General features: G+C 44.6%; 1 long non-coding RNA gene across 5 annotated transcripts in view; it reads left to right on the top strand.

The window, feature by feature from the left end:
* The first annotated feature begins 310 nt into the window (after positions 1-310).
* The window catches only part of LOC127908773 (uncharacterized), a 29083-nt gene continuing 10781 nt past the window's right edge, over positions 311-18612 (top strand). For 3 of the 5 annotated variants that reach the window (XR_008068376.1, XR_008068379.1, XR_008068380.1), the window contains exons 1-3: positions 311-1313; positions 2830-3693; positions 17995-18144. This is a non-coding gene — a long non-coding RNA (uncharacterized LOC127908773). The remainder of the gene's footprint in view (positions 1314-2829; positions 3694-17994; positions 18145-18612) is intronic. The other 2 variants (XR_008068377.1, XR_008068378.1) reach the window with 2 other exon arrangements.

Raw genomic sequence — 18612 nt, 5'->3', positions numbered from 1 at the left:
GAGAGAGGTTAGAGGGAACATAAACACAGAGGAAGAGAGAGGTTAGAGGGAACATAAACACAGAGGAAGAGAGAGGTTAGAGGGTAGAGGGAACATAAACACAGAGGAAGAGAGAGGTTAGAGGGAACATAAACACAGAGGAAGAGAGAGGTTAGAGGGAACATAAACACAGAGGAAGAGAGAGGTTAGAGGTTAGAGGGAACATAAACACAGAGGAAGAGAGAGGTTAGAGGGAACATAAACACAGAGGAAGAGAGAGGTTAGAGGGAACATAAACACAGAGGAAGAGAGAGGTTAGAGGGTAAGGGAACATAAACACAGAGGAAGAGAGAGGTTAGAGGGAACATAAACACAGAGGAAGAGAGAGGTTAGAGGGTAGAGGGAACATAAACACAGAGGAAGAGAGAGGTTAGAGGGAACATAAACACAGAGGAAGAGAGAGGTTAGAGGGAACATAAACACAGAGGAAGAGAGAGGTTAGAGGGAACATAAACACAGAGGAAGAGAGAGGTTAGAGGGTAGAGGGAACATAAACACAGAGGAAGAGAGAGGTTAGAGGGAACATAAACACAGAGGAAGAGAGAGGTTAGAGGGAACATAAACACAGAGGAAGAGAGAGGTTAGAGGGAACATAAACACAGAGGAAGAGAGAGGTCAGAGGGTAGAGGGAACATTAACACAGAGGAAGAGAGAGGTTAGAGGGAACATAAACACAGAGGAAGAGAGAGATTAGAGGGTAGAGGGAACATAAACACAGAGGAAGAGAGAGGTTAGAGGGAACATAAACACAGAGGAAGAGAGAGGTTAGAGGGAACATAAACACAGAGGAAGAGAGAGGTTAGAGGGAACATAAACACAGAGGAAGAGAGAGGTTAGAGGGAACATAAACACAGAGGAAGAGAGAGGTTAGAGGGAACATAAACACAGAGGAAGAGAGAGGTTAGAGGGAACATAAACACAGAGGAAGAGAGAGGTTAGAGGGTAGAGGGAACATAAACACAGAGGAAGAGAGAGGTTAGAGGGTAGAGGGAACATAAACACAGAGGAAGAGAGAGGTTAGAGGTTAGAGGGAACATAAACACAGAGGAAGAGAGAGGTTAGAGGGAACATAAACACAGAGGAAGAGAGAGGTTAGAGGGAACATAAACACAGAGGAAGAGAGAGGTTAGAGGGTAGAGGGAACATAAACACAGAGGAAGAGAGAGGTTAGAGGGAACATAAACACAGAGGAAGAGAGAGGTTAGAGGGAACATAAACAGAGGAAGAGAGAGGTTAGAGGGAACATAAACACAGAGGAAGAGAGAGGTTAGAGGGTAGAGGGAACATAAACACAGAGGAAGAGAGAGGTTAGAGGGTAGAGGGAACATAAACACAGAGGAAGAGAGAGGTTAGAGGGAACATAAACACAGAGGAAGAGAGAGGTTAGAGGGAACATAAACACAGAGGAAGAGAGAGGTTAGAGGTTAGAGGGAACATAAACACAGAGGAAGAGAGAGGTTAGAGGGAACATAAACACAGAGGAAGAGAGAGGTTAGAGGGAACATAAACACAGAGGAAGAGAGAGGTTAGAGGGTAGAGGGAACATAAACACAGAGGAAGAGAGAGGTTAGAGGGAACATAAACACAGAGGAAGAGAGAGGTTAGAGGGTAGAGGGAACATAAACACAGAGGAAGAGAGAGGTTAGAGGGAACATAAACACAGAGGAAGAGAGAGGTTAGAGGGTAGAGGGAACATAAACACAGAGGAAGAGAGAGGTTAGAGGGAACATAAACACAGAGGAAGAGAGAGGTTAGAGGGAACATAAACACAGAGGAAGAGAGAGGTTAGAGGGTAGAGGGAACATAAACACAGAGGAAGAGAGAGGTTAGAGGGAACATAAACACAGAGGAAGAGAGAGGTTAGAGGGTAGAGGGAACATAAACACAGAGGAAGAGAGAGATTAGAGGGAACATAAACACAGAGGAAGAGAGAGATTAGAGGGAACATAAACACAGAGGAAGAGAGAGGTTAGAGGGTAGAGGGAACATAAACACAGAGGAAGAGAGAGGTTAGAGGTTAGAGGGAACATAAACACAGAGGAAGAGAGAGGTTAGAGGTTAGAGGGAACATAAACACAGAGGAAGAGAGAGGTTAGAGGGTAGAGGGAACATAAACACAGAGGAAGAGAGAGGTTAGAGGGAACATAAACACAGAGGAAGAGAGAGGTTAGAGGGAACATAAACACAGAGGAAGAGAGAGGTTAGAGGGAACATAAACACAGAGGAAGAGAGAGGTTAGAGGGAACATAAACACAGAGGAAGAGAGAGGTTAGAGGGAACATAAACACAGAGGAAGAGAGAGGTTAGAGGGAACATAAACACAGAGGAAGAGAGAGGTTAGAGGTTAGAGGGAACATAAACACAGAGGAAGAGAGAGGTTAGAGGGAACATAAACAAAGAGGAAGAGAGAGGTTAGAGGGAACATAAACACAGAGGAAGAGAGAGGTTAGAGGTTAGAGGGAACATAAACACAGAGGAAGAGAGAGGTTAGAGGGAACATAAACACAGAGGAAGAGAGAGAGGTTAGAGGGTAGAGGGAACATAAACACAGAGGAAGAGAGAGGTTAGAGGGAACATAAACACAGAGGAAGAGAGAGAGGGTTAGAGGGAACATAAACACAGAGGAAGAGAGAGGTTAGAGGGTAGAGGGAACATAAACACAGAGGAAGAGAGAGGTTAGAGGGAACATAAACACAGAGGAAGAGAGAGGTTAGAGGGAACATAAACACAGAGGAAGAGAGAGGTTAGAGGAACATAAACACAGAGGAAGAGAGAGGTTAGAGGGTAGAGGAACATAAACACAGAGGAAGAGAGAGGTTAGAGGGAACATAAACACAGAGGAAGAGAGAGGTTAGAGGTTAGAGGGAACATAAACACAGAGGAAGAGAGAGGTTAGAGGGAACATAAACACAGAGGAAGAGAGAGGTTAGAGGGAACATAAACACAGAGGAAGAGAGAGGTTAGAGGGTAGAGGGAACATAAACACAGAGGAAGAGAGAGGTTAGAGGGAACATAAACACAGAGGAAGAGAGAGGTTAGAGGGTAGAGGGAACATAAACACAGAGGAAGAGAGAGGTTAGAGGGAACATAAACACAGAGGAAGAGAGAGGTTAGAGGGAACATAAACACAGAGGAAGAGAGAGGTTAGAGGGAACATAAACACAGAGGAAGAGAGAGGTTAGAGGGAACATAAACACAGAGGAAGAGAGAGGTTAGAGGGAACATAAACACAGAGGAAGAGAGAGGTTAGAGGTTAGAGGGAACATAAACACAGAGGAAGAGAGAGGTTAGAGGGAACATAAACACAGAGGAAGAGAGAGGTTAGAGGGTAGAGGGAACATAAACACAGAGGAAGAGAGAGGTTAGAGGGAACATAAACACAGAGGAAGAGAGAGGTTAGAGGTTAGAGGGAACATAAACACAGAGGAAGAGAGAGGTTAGAGGGAACATAAACACAGAGGAAGAGAGAGGTTAGAGGGTAGAGGGAACATAAACACAGAGGAAGAGAGAGGTTAGAGGGAACATAAACACAGAGGAAGAGAGAGGTTAGAGGGAACATAAACACAGAGGAAGAGAGAGGTTAGAGGGAACATAAACACAGAGGAAGAGAGAGGTTAGAGGTTAGAGGGAACATAAACACAGAGGAAGAGAGAGGTTAGAGGGAACATAAACACAGAGGAAGAGAGAGGTTAGAGGGTAGAGGGAACATAAACACAGAGGAAGAGAGAGGTTAGAGGGAACATAAACACAGAGGAAGAGAGAGGTTAGAGGTTAGAGGGAACATAAACACAGAGGAAGAGAGAGGTTAGAGGGAACATAAACACAGAGGAAGAGAGAGGTTAGAGGGAACATAAACACAGAGGAAGAGAGAGGTTAGAGGGTAGAGGGAACATAAACACAGAGGAAGATAGAGGTTAGAGGGAACATAAACACAGAGGAAGAGAGAGGTTAGAGGGTAGAGGGAACATAAACACAGAGGAAGAGAGAGGTTAGAGGGAACATAAACACAGAGGAAGAGAGAGGTTAGAGGGAACATAAACACAGAGGAAGAACATAAACACAGAGGAAGAGAGAGGTTAGAGGGAACATAAACACAGAGGAAGAGAGAGGTTAGAGGGAACATAAACACAGAGGAAGAGAGAGGTTAGAGGGAACATAAACACAGAGGAAGAGAGAGGTTAGAGGTTAGAGGGAACATAAACACAGAGGAAGAGAGAGGTTAGAGGGAACATAAACACAGAGGAAGAGAGAGGTTAGAGGGTAGAGGGAACATAAACACAGAGGAAGAGAGAGGTTAGAGGGAACATAAACACAGAGGAAGAGAGAGGTTAGAGGTTAGAGGGAACATAAACACAGAGGAAGAGAGAGGTTAGAGGGAACATAAACACAGAGGAAGAGAGAGGTTAGAGGGTAGAGGAACATAAACACAGAGGAAGAGAGAGGTTAGAGGGAACATAAACACAGAGGAAGAGAGAGGTTAGAGGGAACATAAACACAGAGGAAGAGAGAGGTTAGAGGGAACATAAACACAGAGGAAGAGAGAGGTTAGAGGTTAGAGGGAACATAAACACAGAGGAAGAGAGAGGTTAGAGGGAACATAAACACAGAGGAAGAGAGAGGTTAGAGGGTAGAGGGAACATAAACACAGAGGAAGAGAGAGGTTAGAGGGAACATAAACACAGAGGAAGAGAGAGGTTAGAGGGTAGAGGGAACATAAACACAGAGGAAGAGAGAGGTTAGAGGGAACATAAACACAGAGGAAGAGAGAGGTTAGAGGGTAGAGGGAACATAAACACAGAGGAAGAGAGAGGTTAGAGGGAACATAAACACAGAGGAAGAGAGAGGTTAGAGGGAACATAAACACAGAGGAAGAGAGAGGTTAGAGGGTAGAGGGAACATAAACACAGAGGAAGAGAGAGGTTAGAGGGAACATAAACACAGAGGAAGAGAGAGGTTAGAGGGAAGGGAACATAAACACAGAGGAAGAGAGAGGTTAGAGGGAACATAAACACAGAGGAAGAGAGAGGTTAGAGGGTAGAGGGAACATAAACACAGAGGAAGAGAGAGGTTAGAGGGAACATAAACACAGAGGAAGAGAGAGGTTAGAGGGAACATAAACACAGAGGAAGAGAGAGGTTAGAGGGAACATAAACACAGAGGAAGAGAGAGGTTAGAGGGAACATAAACACAGAGGAAGAGAGAGGTTAGAGGGAACATAAACACAGAGGAAGAGAGAGGTTAGAGGGTAGAGGGAACATAAACACAGAGGAAGAGAGAGGTTAGAGGGAACATAAACACAGAGGAAGAGAGAGGTTAGAGGGAACATAAACACAGAGGAAGAGAGAGGTTAGAGGGAACATAAACACAGAGGAAGAGAGAGGTTAGAGGGAACATAAACACAGAGGAAGAGAGAGGTTAGAGGGAACATAAACACAGAGGAAGAGAGAGGTTAGAGGGAACATAAACACAGAGGAAGAGAGAGGTTAGAGGGAACATAAACACAGAGGAAGAGAGAGGTTAGAGGGAACATAAACACAGAGGAAGAGAGAGGTTAGAGGGAACATAAACACAGAGGAAGAGAGAGGTTAGAGGGTAGAGGGAACATAAACACAGAGGAAGAGAGAGGTTAGAGGGAACATAAACACAGAGGAAGAGAGAGGTTAGAGGGAACATAAACACAGAGGAAGAGAGAGGTTAGAGGGTAGAGGGAACATAAACACAGAGGAAGAGAGAGGTTAGAGGGAACATAAACACAGAGGAAGAGAGAGGTTAGAGGGTAGAGGGAACATAAACACAGAGGAAGAGAGAGGTTAGAGGGAACATAAACACAGAGGAAGAGAGAGGTTAGAGGTTAGAGGGAACATAAACACAGAGGAAGAGAGAGGTTAGAGGGAACATAAACACAGAGGAAGAGAGAGGTTAGAGGGTAGAGGGAACATAAACACAGAGGAAGAGAGAGGTTAGAGGGAACATAAACACAGAGGAAGAGAGAGGTTAGAGGGAACATAAACACAGAGGAAGAGAGAGGTTAGAGGGAACATAAACACAGAGGAAGAGAGAGGTTAGAGGGAACATAAACACAGAGGAAGAGAGAGGTTAGAGGGAACATAAACACAGAGGAAGAGAGAGGTTAGAGGGAACATAAACACAGAGGAAGAGAGAGGTTAGAGGGAACATAAACACAGAGGAAGAGAGAGGTTAGAGGGTAAGGGAACATAAACACAGAGGAAGAGAGAGGTTAGAGGGAAGGGAACATAAACACAGAGGAAGAGAGAGGTTAGAGGTTAGAGGGAACATAAACACAGAGGAAGAAGAGAGAGGTTAGAGGGAACATAAACACAGAGGAAGAGAGAGGTTAGAGGGTAGAGGGAACATAAACACAGAGGAAGAGAGAGGTTAGAGGGAACATAAACACAGAGGAAGAGAGAGGTTAGAGGGAACATAAACACAGAGGAAGAGAGAGGTTAGAGGGAACATAAACACAGAGGAAGAGAGAGGTTAGAGGGAACATAAACACAGAGGAAGAGAGAGGTTAGAGGGAACATAAACACAGAGGAAGAGAGAGGTTAGAGGGAACATAAACACAGAGGAAGAGAGAGGTTAGAGGGAACATAAACACAGAGGAAGAGAGAGGTTAGAGGGAACATAAACACAGAGGAAGAGAGAGGTTAGAGGGAACATAAACACAGAGGAAGAGAGAGGTTAGAGGGAACATAAACACAGAGGAAGAGAGAGGTTAGAGGTTAGAGGGAACATAAACACAGAGGAAGAGAGAGGTTAGAGGGAACATAAACACAGAGGAAGAGAGAGGTTAGAGGAACATAAACACAGAGGAAGAGAGAGGGTTAGAGGTGGAACATAAACACAGAGGAAGAGAGAGGTTAGAGGGAACATAAACACAGAGGAAGAGAGAGGTTAGAGGGAACATAAACACAGAGGAAGAGAGAGGTTAGAGGGAACATAAACACAGAGGAAGAGAGAGGTTAGAGGGAACATAAACACAGAGGAAGAGAGAGGTTAGAGGGAACATAAACACAGAGGAAGAGAGAGGTTAGAGGGTAGAGGGAACATAAACACAGAGGAAGAGAGAGGTTAGAGGGAACATAAACACAGAGGAAGAGAGAGGTTAGAGGGTAGAGGGAACATAAACACAGAGGAAGAGAGAGGTTAGAGGGAACATAAACACAGAGGAAGAGAGAGGTTAGAGGTTAGAGGGAACATAAACACAGAGGAAGAGAGAGGTTAGAGGGAACATAAACACAGAGGAAGAGAGAGGTTAGAGGGTAGAGGGAACATAAACACAGAGGAAGAGAGAGGTTAGAGGGAACATAAACACAGAGGAAGAGAGAGGTTAGAGGGAACATAAACACAGAGGAAGAGAGAGGTTAGAGGGAACATAAACACAGAGGAAGAAGAGGTTAGAGGTTAGAGGGAACATAAACACAGAGGAAGAGAGAGGTTAGAGGGAACATAAACACAGAGGAAGAGAGAGGTTAGAGGGAACATAAACACAGAGGGAACATAAACACAGAGGAAGAGAGAGGTTAGAGGGAACATAAACACAGAGGAAGAGAGAGGTTAGAGGGTAGAGGGAACATAAACACAGAGGAAGAGAGAGGTTAGAGGGAACATAAACACAGAGGAAGAGAGAGGTTAGAGGGTAGAGGGAACATAAACACAGAGGAAGAGAGAGGTTAGAGGGAACATAAACACAGAGGAAGAGAGAGGTTAGAGGGAACATAAACACAGAGGAAGAGAGAGGTTAGAGGGAAGAGGGAACATAAACACAGAGGAAGAGAGAGGGTAGAGGGAACATAAACACAGAGGAAGAGAGAGGTTAGAGGGAACATGAACACAGAGGAAGAGAGAGGTTAGAGGGAACATAAACACAGAGGAAGAGAGAGGTTAGAGGGTAGAGGGAACATAAACACAGAGGAAGAGAGAGGTTAGAGGGAACATAAACACAGAGGAAGAGAGAGGTTAGAGGGTAGAGGGAACATAAACACAGAGGAAGAGAGAGGTTAGAGGGAACATAAACACAGAGGAAGAGAGAGGTTAGAGGGAACATAAAACACAGAGGAAGAGAGAGGTTAGAGGGAACATAAACACAGAGGAAGAGAGAGGTTAGAGGGAACATAAACACAGAGGAAGAGAGAGGTTAGAGGGAACATAAACACAGAGGAAGAGAGAGGTTAGAGGGTAGAGGGAACATAAACACAGAGGAAGAGAGAGGTTAGAGGGAACATAAACACAGAGGAAGAGAGAGGTTAGAGGGTAGAGGGAACATAAACACAGAGGAAGAGAGAGGTTAGAGGGAACATAAACACAGAGGAAGAGAGAGGTTAGAGGGAACATAAACACAGAGGAAGAGAGAGGTTAGAGGGAACATAAACACAGAGGAAGAGAGAGGTTAGAGGGAACATAAACACAGAGGAAGAGAGAGGTTAGAGGGAACATAAACACAGAGGAAGAGAGAGATTAGAGGGAACATAAACACAGAGGAAGAGAGAGGTTAGAGGGTAGAGGGAACATAAACACAGAGGAAGAGAGAGATTAGAGGGTAGAGGGAACATAAACACAGAGGAAGAGAGAGGTTAGAGGGTAGAGGGAACATAAACACAGAGGAAGAGAGAGGTTAGAGGTTAGAGGGAACATAAACACAGAGGAAGAGAGAGGTTAGAGGTTAGAGGGAACATAAACACAGAGGAAGAGAGAGGTTAGAGGGTAGAGGGAACATAAACACAGAGGAAGAGAGAGGTTAGAGGGAACATAAACACAGAGGAAGAGAGAGGTTAGAGGGAACATAAACACAGAGGAAGAGAGAGGTTAGAGGGAACATAAACACAGAGGAAGAGAGAGGTTAGAGGGAACATAAACACAGAGGAAGAGAGAGGTTAGAGGGAACATAAACACAGAGGAAGAGAGAGGTTAGAGGGAACATAAACACAGAGGAAGAGAGAGGTTAGAGGGAACATAAACACAGAGGAAGAGAGAGGTTAGAGGGAACATAAACACAGAGGAAGAGAGAGGTTAGAGGGAACATAAACACAGAGGAAGAGAGAGGTTAGAGGGAACATAAACACAGAGGAAGAGAGAGGTTAGAGGTTAGAGGGAACATAAACACAGAGGAAGAGAGAGGTTAGAGGGAACATAAACAAAGAGGAAGAGAGAGGTTAGAGGGTAGAGGGAACATAAACACAGAGGAAGAGAGAGGTTAGAGGGAACATAAACACAGAGGAAGAGAGAGGTTAGAGGTTAGAGGGAACATAAACACAGAGGAAGAGAGAGGTTAGAGGGAACATAAACACAGAGGAAGAGAGAGGTTAGAGGGAACATAAACACAGAGGAAGAGAGAGGTTAGAGGGAACATAAACACAGAGGAAGAGAGAGGTTAGAGGTTAGAGGGAACATAAACACAGAGGAAGAGAGAGGGTAGAGGGAACATAAACACAGAGGAAGAGAGAGGTTAGAGGTTAGAGGGAACATAAACACAGAGGAAGAGAGAGGGTAGAGGGAACATAAACACAGAGGAAGAGAGAGGTTAGAGGTTAGAGGGAACATAAACACAGAGGAAGAGAGAGGTTAGAGGGAACATAAACACAGAGGAAGAGAGAGGTTAGAGGGAACATAAACACAGAGGAAGAGAGAGGTTAGAGGGTAGAGGGAACATAAACACAGAGGAAGAGAGAGGTTAGAGGGAACATAAACACAGAGGAAGAGAGAGGTTAGAGGGAACATAAACACAGAGGAAGAGAGAGGTTAGAGGGAACATAAACACAGAGGAAGAGAGAGGTTAGAGGGAACATAAACACAGAGGAAGAGAGAGGTTAGAGGGAACATAAACACAGAGGAAGAGAGAGGTTAGAGGTTAGAGGGAACATAAACACAGAGGAAGAGAGAGGTTAGAGGGAACATAAACACAGAGGAAGAGAGAGGTTAGAGGGTAGAGGGAACATAAACACAGAGGAAGAGAGAGGTTAGAGGGAACATAAACACAGAGGAAGAGAGAGGTTAGAGGGTAGAGGGAACATAAACACAGAGGAAGAGAGAGGTTAGAGGGAACATAAACACAGAGGAAGAGAGAGGTTAGAGGGTTAGAGGGAACATAAACACAGAGGAAGAGAGAGGTTAGAGGGAACATAAACACAGAGGAAGAGAGAGGTTAGAGGGAAAACATAAACACAGAGGAAGAGAGAGGTTAGAGGGAACATAAACACAGAGGAAGAGAGAGATGTTAGAGGTTAGAGGGAACATAAACACAGAGGAAGAGAGAGGTTAGAGGGAACATAAACACAGAGGAAGAGAGAGGTTAGAGGGTAGAGGGAACATAAACACAGAGGAAGAGAGAGGTTAGAGGGAACATAAACACAGAGGAAGAGAGAGGTTAGAGGGTAGAGGGAACATAAACACAGAGGAAGAGAGAGGTTAGAGGGAACATAAACACAGAGGAAGAGAGAGGTTAGAGGGTAGAGGGAACATAAACACAGAGGAAGAGAGAGGTTAGAGGGAACATAAACACAGAGGAAGAGAGAGGTTAGAGGTTAGAGGGAACATAAACACAGAGGAAGAGAGAGGTTAGAGGGAACATAAACACAGAGGAAGAGAGAGGTTAGAGGGAACATAAACACAGAGGAAGAGAGAGGTTAGAGGGTAGAGGGAACATAAACACAGAGGAAGAGAGAGGTTAGAGGGAACATAAACACAGAGGAAGAGAGAGGTTAGAGGGTAGAGGGAACATAAACACAGAGGAAGAGAGAGGTTAGAGGGAACATAAACACAGAGGAAGAGAGAGGTTAGAGGGAACATAAACACAGAGGAAGAGAGAGGTTAGAGGGAACATAAACACAGAGGAAGAGAGAGGTTAGAGGGAACATAAACACAGAGGAAGAGAGAGGTTAGAGGGAGGGAACATAAACACAGAGGAAGAGAGAGGTTAGAGGGAACATAAACACAGAGGAAGAGAGAGGTTAGAGGGTAGAGGGAACATAAACACAGAGGAAGAGAGAGGTTAGAGGGAACATAAACACAGAGGAAGAGAGAGGTTAGAGGGAACATAAACACAGAGGAAGAGAGAGGTTAGAGGGTAGAGGAACATAAACACAGAGGAAGAGAGAGGGTTAGAGGGAACATAAACACAGAGGAAGAGAGAGATTAGAGGGTAGAGGGAACATAAACACAGAGGAAGAGAGAGGTTAGAGGGAACATAAACACAGAGGAAGAGAGAGGTTAGAGGAACATAAACACAGAGGAAGAGAGAGGTTAGAGGGAACATAAACACAGAGGAAGAGAGAGGTTAGAGGGTAGAGGAACATAAACACAGAGGAAGAGAGAGGTTAGAGGGAACATAAACACAGAGGAAGAGAGAGGTTAGAGGGTAGGGAACATAAACACAGAGGAAGAGAGAGGTTAGAGGGAACATAAACACAGAGGAAGAGAGAGGTTAGAGGGTAGAGGGAACATAAACACAGAGGAAGAGAGAGGTTAGAGGGAACATAAACACAGAGGAAGAGAGAGGTTAGAGGGTAGAGGAAACATAAACACAGAGGAAGAGAGAGGTTAGAGGGAACATAAACACAGAGGAAGAGAGAGGTTAGAGGGTAGAGGGAACATAAACACAGAGGAAGAGAGAGGTTAGAGGTTAGAGGGAACATAAACACAGAGGAAGAGAGAGGTTAGAGGTTAGAGGGAACATAAACACAGAGGAAGAGAGAGGTTAGAGGGAACATAAACACAGAGGAAGAGAGAGGTTAGAGGGAACATAAACACAGAGGAAGAGAGAGGTTAGAGGTTAGAGGGAACATAAACACAGAGGAAGAGAGAGGTTAGAGGGAACATAAACACAGAGGAAGAGAGAGGTTAGAGGGTAGAGGGAACATAAACACAGAGGAAGAGAGAGGTTAGAGGGAACATAAACACAGAGGAAGAGAGAGGTTAGAGGGTAGAGGGAACATAAACACAGAGGAAGAGAGAGGTTAGAGGGAACATAAACACAGAGGAAGAGAGAGGTTAGAGGGTAGAGGGAACATAAACACAGAGGAAGAGAGAGGTTAGAGGGAACATAAACACAGAGGAAGAGAGAGGTTAGAGGGAACATAAACACAGAGGAAGAGAGAGGTTAGAGGGTAGAGGGAACATAAACACAGAGGAAGAGAGAGGTTAGAGGGAACATAAACACAGAGGAAGAGAGAGGTTAGAGGGAACATAAACACAGAGGAAGAGAGAGGTTAGAGGGAACATAAACACAGAGGAAGAGAGAGGTTAGAGGGTAGAGGGAACATAAACACAGAGGAAGAGAGAGGTTAGAGGGAACATAAACACAGAGGAAGAGAGAGGTTAGAGGGTAGAGGGAACATAAACACAGAGGAAGAGAGAGAGGTTAGAGGGAACATAAACACAGAGGAAGAGAGAGGTTAGAGGGAACATAAACACAGAGGAAGAGAGAGGTTAGAGGGAACATAAACACAGAGGAAGAGAGAGGTTAGAGGGAACATAAACACAGAGGAAGAGAGAGGTTAGAGGGAACATAAACACAGAGGAAGAGAGAGGTTAGAGGGAACATAAACACAGAGGAAGAGAGAGGTTAGAGGGTAGAGGGAACATAAACACAGAGGAAGAGAGAGGTTAGAGGGAACATAAACACAGAGGAAGAGAGAGGTTAGAGGGAACATAAACACAGAGGAAGAGAGAGGTTAGAGGGTAGAGGGAACATAAACACAGAGGAAGAGAGAGGTTAGAGGGAACATAAACACAGAGGAAGAGAGAGGTTAGAGGTTAGAGGGAACATAAACACAGAGGAAGAGAGAGGTTAGAGGGTAGAGGGAACATAAACACAGAGGAAGAGAGAGGTTAGAGGGAACATAAACACAGAGGAAGAGAGAGGTTAGAGGGAACATAAACACAGAGGAAGAGAGAGGTTAGAGGGAACATAAACACAGAGGAAGAGAGAGGTTAGAGGAACATAAACACAGAGGAAGAGAGAGATTAGAGGGAACATAAACACAGAGGAAGAGAGAGGTTAGAGGGAACATAAACACAGAGGAAGAGAGAGGTTAGAGGGAACATAAACACAGAGGAAGAGAGAGGTTAGAGGGAAACATAAACACAGAGGAAGAGAGAGGTTAGAGGGAACATAAACACAGAGGAAGAGAGAGGTTAGAGGGTAGAGGGAACATAAACACAGAGGAAGAGAGAGGTTAGAGGGAACATAAACACAGAGGAAGAGAGAGGTTAGAGGGAACATAAACACAGAGGAAGAGAGAGGTTAGAGGTTAGAGGGAACATAAACACAGAGGAAGAGAGAGGTTAGAGGGAACATAAACAAAGAGGAAGAGAGAGGTTAGAGGGAACATAAACACAGAGGAAGAGAGAGGTTAGAGGGTAGAGGGAACATAAACACAGAGGAAGAGAGAGGTTAGAGGGAACATAAACACAGAGGAAGAGAGAGGTTAGAGGGTTAGAGGGAACATAAACACAGAGGAAGAGAGAGGTTAGAGGGTAGAGGGAACATAAACACAGAGGAAGAGAGAGGTTAGAGGAACATAAACACAGAGGAAGAGAGAGGTTAGGGTAGGGAACATAAACACAGAGGAAGAGAGAGGTTAGAGGGAACATAAACACAGAGGAAGAGAGAGGTTAGAGGTTAGAGGAAACATAAACACAGAGGAAGAGAGAGGTTAGAGGGTAGAGGGAACATAAACACAGAGGAAGAGAGAGGTTAGAGGGAACATAAACACAGAGGAAGAGAGAGGTTAGAGGGTAGAGGGAACATAAACACAGAGGAAGAGAGAGGTTAGAGGGAACATAAACACAGAGGAAGAGAGAGGTTAGAGGGAACATAAACACAGAGGAAGAGAGAGGTTAGAGGGAACATAAACACAGAGGAAGAGAGAGGTTAGAGGGAACATAAACACAGAGGAAGAGAGAGGTTAGAGGGAACATAAACACAGAGGAAGAGAGAGGTTAGAGGGAACATAAACACAGAGGAAGAGAGAGGTTAGAGGGTAGAGGGAACATAAACACAGAGGAAGAGAGAGGTTAGAGGGAACATAAACACAGAGGAAGAGAGAGGTTAGAGGGAACATAAACACAGAGGAAGAGAGAGGTTAGAGGGTAGAGGGAACATTAACACAGAGGAAGAGAGAGGTTAGAGGGAACATAAACACAGAGGAAGAGAGAGGTTAGAGGGTAGAGGGAACATAAACACAGAGGAAGAGAGAGGTTAGAGGGTAGAGGGAACATAAACACAGAGGAAGAGAGAGGTTAGAGGGAACATAAACACAGAGGAAGAGAGAGGTTAGAGGGAACATAAACACAGAGGAAGAGAGAGGTTAGAGGGAACATAAACACAGAGGAAGAGAGAGGGTTAGAGGGAACATAAACACAGAGGAAGAGAGAGGTTAGAGGGAACATAAACACAGAGGAAGAGAGATTAGAGGGTAGAGGGAACATAAACACAGAGGAAGAGAGAGGTTAGAGGGAACATAAACACAGAGGAAGAGAGAGGTTAGAGGTTAGAGGGAACATAAACACAGAGGAAGAGAGAGGTTAGAGGGAACATAAACACAGAGGAAGAGAGAGGTTAGAGGGTAGAGGGAACATAAACACAGAGGAAGAGAGAGGTTAGAGGGAACATAAACACAGAGGAAGAGAGAGGTTAGAGGAACATAAACACAGAGGAAGAGAGAGGTTAGAGGTTAGAGGGAACATAAACACAGAGGAAGAGAGAGAGGTTAGAGGGAACATAAACACAGAGGAAGAGAGAGGTTAGAGGGAACATAAACACAGAGGAAGAGAGAGGTTAGAGGGTAGAGGGAACATAAACACAGAGGAAGAGAGAGGTTAGAGGGAACATAAACACAGAGGAAGAGAGAGGTTAGAGGGGAACATAAACACAGAGGAAGAGAGAGGTTAGAGGGTAGAGGGAACATAAACACAGAGGAAGAGAGAGGTTAGAGGGAACATAAACACAGAGGAAGAGAGAGGTTAGAGGGAACATAAACACAGAGGAAGAGAGAGGTTAGAGGGAACATAAACACAGAGGAAGAGAGAGGTTAGAGGTTAGAGGGAACATAAACACAGAGGAAGAGAGAGGTTAGAGGGGAGAGGGAACATAAACACAGAGGAAGAGAGAGGTTAGAGGGAACATAAAAACAGAGGAAGAGAGAGGTTAGAGGGTAGAGGGAAAATAAACACAGAGGAAGAGAGAGGTTAGAGGGAACATAAACACAGAGGAAGAGAGAGGTTAGAGGGAACATAAACACAGAGGAAGAGAGAGGTTAGAGGGAACATAAACACAGAGGAAGAGAGAGGTTAGAGGGAACATAAACACAGAGGAAGAGAGAGGTTAGAGGGAACATAAACACAGAGGAAGAGAGAGGTTAGAGGGAACATAAACACAGAGGAAGAGAGAGGTTAGAGGGCAGAGGAACATAAACACAGAGGAAGAGAGAGGTTAGAGGGAACATAAACACAGAGGAAGAGAGAGAGTTAGAGGGAACATAAACACAGAGGAAGAGAGAGGTTAGAGGGAACATAAACACAGAGGAAGAGAGAGGTTAGAGGGTAGAGGGAACATAAACACAGAGGAAGAGAGAGGTTAGAGGGAACATAAACACAGAGGAAGAGAGAGAGAGGGTAGAGGGAACATAAACACAGAGGAAGAGAGAGGTTAGAGGGAACATAAACACAGAGGAAGAGAGAGGTTAGAGGGAACATAAACACAGAGGAAGAGAGAGGTTAGAGGGAAACATAAACACAGAGGAAGAGAGAGGTTAGAGGGAACATAAACACAGAGGAAGAGAGAGGTTAGAGGGTAGAGGGAACATAAACACAGAGGAAGAGAGAGGTTAGAGGGAACATAAACACAGAGGAAGAGAGAGGTTAGAGGGAACATAAACACAGAGGAAGAGAGAGGTTAGAGGGAACATAAACACAGAGGAAGAGAGAGGTTAGAGGGAACATAAACACAGAGGAAGAGAGAGATTAGAGGGAACATAAACACAGAGGAAGAGAGAGATTAGAGGGTAGAGGGAACATAAACACAGAGGAAGAGAGAGGTTAGAGGGTAGAGGGAACATAAACACAGAGGAAGAGAGAGGTTAGAGGTTAGAGGGAACATAAACACAGAGGAAGAGAGGTTAGAGGTTAGAGGGAACATAAACACAGAGGAAGAGAGAGGTTAGAGGGTAGAGGGAACATAAACACAGAGGAAGAGAGAGGTTAGAGGGAACATAAACACAGAGGAAGAGAGAGGTTAGAGGGAACATAAACACAGAGGAAGAGAGAGGTTAGAGGTTAGAGGGAACATAAACACAGAGGAAGAGAGAGGTTAGAGGGAACATAAACACAGAGGAAGAGAGAGGTTAGAGGGAACATAAACACAGAGGAAGAGAGAGGTTAGAGGGAACATAAACACAGAGGAAGAGAGAGGTTAGAGGTTAGAGGGAACATAAACACAGAGGAAGAGAGAGGTTAGAGGGAACATAAACACAGAGGAAGAGAGAGGTTAGAGGGAACATAAACACAGAGGAAGAGAGAGGTTAGAGGGTAGAGGGAACATAAACACAGAGGAAGAGAGAGGTTAGAGGGAACATAAACACAGAGGAAGAGAGAGGTTAGAGGGAACATAAACACAGAGGAAGAGAGAGGTTAGAGGGAACATAAACACAGAGGAAGAGAGAGGTTAGAGGGAACATAAACACAGAGGAAGAGAGAGGTTAGAGGGAACATAAACACAGAGGAAGAGAGAGGTTAGAGGTAAGAGGGAACATAAACACAGAGGAAGAGAGAGGTTAGAGGGAACATAAACACAGAGGAAGAGAGAGGTTAGAGGGAACATAAACACAGAGGAAGAGAGAGGTTAGAGGGAACATAAACACAGAGGAAGAGAGAGGTTAGAGGGAACATAAACACAGAGGAAGAGAGAGGTTAGAGGGAACATAAACACAGAGGAAGAGAGAGGTTAGAGGGAACATAAACACAGAGGAAGAGAGAGGTTAGAGGTTAGAGGGAACATAAACACAGAGGAAGAGAGAGGTTAGAGGGAAACATAAACACAGAGGAAGAGAGAGGTTAGAGGGTAGAGGGAACATAAACACAGAGGAAGAGAGAGGTTAGAGGGAACATAAACACAGAGGAAGAGAGAGGTTAGAGGGAACATAAACACAGAGGAAGAGAGAGGTTAGAGGGAGGGAACATAAACACAGAGGAAGAGAGAGGTTAGAGGGAACATAAACACAGAGGAAGAGAGAGGTTAGAGGGCAGAGGAACATAAACACAGAGGAAGAGAGAGGTTAGAGGGAACATAAACACAGAGGAAGAGAGAGGTTAGAGGGCAGAGGAACATAAACACAGAGGAAGAGAGAGGTTAGAGGGTAGAGGGAACATAAACACAGAGGAAGAGAGAGGTTAGAGGGAACATAAACACAGAGGAAGAGAGAGGTTAGAGGGAACATAAACACAGAGGAAGAGAGAGGGTTAGAGGGAACATAAACACAGAGGAAGAGAGAGGGTTAGAGGGTAGAGGGAACATAAACACAGAGGAAGAGAGAGGTTAGAGGGAAACATAAACACAGAGGAAGAGAGAGGTTAGAGGTTAGAGGGAACATAAACACAGAGGAAGAGAGAGGTTAGAGGTTAGAGGGAACATAAACACAGAGGAAGAGAGAGGTTAGAGGGAAACATAAACACAGAGGAAGAGAGAGAGGTTAGAGGGAACATAAACACAGAGGAAGAGAGAGGTTAGAGGTTAGAGGAACATAAACACAGAGGAAGAGAGAGGTTAGAGGGAACATAAACACAGAGGAAGAGAGAGGTTAGAGGGTAGAGGGAACATAAACACAGAGGAAGAGAGAGGTTAGAGGGAACATAAACACAGAGGAAGAGAGAGGTTAGAGGGAACATAAACACAGAGGAAGAGAGAGGTTAGAGGGAACATAAACACAGAGGAAGAGAGAGGTTAGAGGGAACATAAACAAAGAGGAAGAGAGAGGTTAGAGGGTAGAGGGAACATAAACACAGAGGAAGAGAGAGGTTAGAGGGAACATAAACACAGAGGAAGAGAGAGGTTAGAGGTTAGAGGGAACATAAACACAGAGGAAGAGAGAGGTTAGAGGGAACATAAACACAGGAAGAGAGAGAGGTTAGAGGGAACATAAACACAGAGGAAGAGAGAGGGTAGAGGGAACATAAACACAGAGGAAGAGAGAGGTTAGAGGGAACATAAACACAGAGGAAGAGAGAGGTTAGAGGGTAGAGGGAACATAAACACAGAGGAAGAGAGAGGTTAGAGGGAACATAAACACAGAGGAAGAGAGAGGTTAGAGGGAACATAAACACAGAGGAAGAGAGAGGTTAGAGGGAACATAAACACAGAGGAAGAGAGAGGTTAGAGGGAACATAAACACAGAGGAAGAGAGAGGTTAGAGGTTAGAGGGAACATAAACACAGAGGAAGAGAGAGGTTAGAGGGAACATAAACACAGAGGAAGAGAGAGGTTAGAGGGTAGAGGGAACATAAACACAGAGGAAGAGAGAGGTTAGAGGGAACATAAACACAGAGGAAGAGAGAGGTTAG

This window comes from Oncorhynchus keta, chromosome 18 (assembly GCF_023373465.1).
Source record: "Oncorhynchus keta strain PuntledgeMale-10-30-2019 chromosome 18, Oket_V2, whole genome shotgun sequence".
NCBI lineage: Eukaryota > Metazoa > Chordata > Actinopteri > Salmoniformes > Salmonidae > Oncorhynchus > Oncorhynchus keta.
This window is presented reverse-complemented; position numbering and strand designations above follow the sequence as displayed.